The sequence below is a fragment of the Belonocnema kinseyi genome, chromosome 7 (assembly GCF_010883055.1).
Source record: "Belonocnema kinseyi isolate 2016_QV_RU_SX_M_011 chromosome 7, B_treatae_v1, whole genome shotgun sequence".
In the NCBI taxonomy this organism is placed as follows: Eukaryota; Metazoa; Arthropoda; class Insecta; order Hymenoptera; family Cynipidae; genus Belonocnema; species Belonocnema kinseyi.
In genome coordinates this window covers 91,752,632-91,753,816 of record NC_046663.1, presented here as the reverse complement: position 1 = coordinate 91,753,816, position 1,185 = coordinate 91,752,632, and positions in this window count along the sequence as shown.

Here is a 1,185-nt window from a genome sequence, read left to right as displayed (position 1 = left end):
TGTATAAAATTTATCAATCTAAAAGCGTCCGAATTTAAAACCAATTAAATATTAAAATATATAATTTTGTACTCTTTTCAATTTCATATAGGGATCACGTTCAATCATTATAAAATTAGCTCTTACATTAATATTATTAAATGTTACAGTTAGAAACATTATTTTACATATCAGTCCACATTTTCAAAAATGCAAAAAATTTGAATATAAAAGAAACGTCAAATGTCGAGAAAAAAAACCTTACAATAATAATAATAATCTCTATTGACACTATTTCACACTTTTTTGAGCCAAGAAACCATTTTGCTACAATTTCGTAAAAAAATACACTAAAAACTGTATTTTCTCACAACTGTTCGCTAATTCCACTATTTCATTACTTTTCCTTGAAAAATGTTTTTGAACTTCTTCGTTAATTGGCTAAAATAATATGTGCTCCATCTCCTTGAATCACAACGTACCGGAAAATTGTCTCAGTGGCTGATGAGGGGCAGTGCATAATTTAAGTAAAGTTTTTATAAAATTTTAACCACATGAGGGGGGGGGGTGGTAAAATTCTACTGTTTCTAATAAAATTGTTAAACTTTCAAGCCAAAAAGATAAATTTTCCACAAATCAGGTGAATTTTGAAGTCGAGTATATGAATTTTAAGCAAAAAATTTCATTTTCAACCTAACAGTTGAATTTTGAACAAAATTTTAACTAAAATTATTAATCTTCAATAAAAAATTAACTTGAAAGAAAATGGTTCAAATTTTAAGGAATAAGTTGAATTTTCAATCTAAAAAGATTATAAATTTTTAACGATAAGCGTAACATTTGATCTTTCGACAAAAAATTGAATTTAGCCGGGGTAGACGGTATTGACGCTGAAATGATTAAACACGGTGGCGCGTGCATACCACATAGACTGTGCGAATTGATAAATTTACGTTTCGAGATGGGAGACGTCCCAGACGATTGGAAAAAAGCAATTATCGTACCAATATACAAGAGAAAGTGAGATAAAAGCGAGTGCAATAATTACAGAGGGATTAGATTATCAAGCACCGTAAGTAAAATATATTCAAAAATACTTATTCCTAGGGTAATGAAAATAACAGAAGCAAAGATTTGGGAAGTCCAAAGTGGGTTTATGCCAAGAAGGTCATGTACGGATCAAATATTTAGCTTAAGGCAAATAAC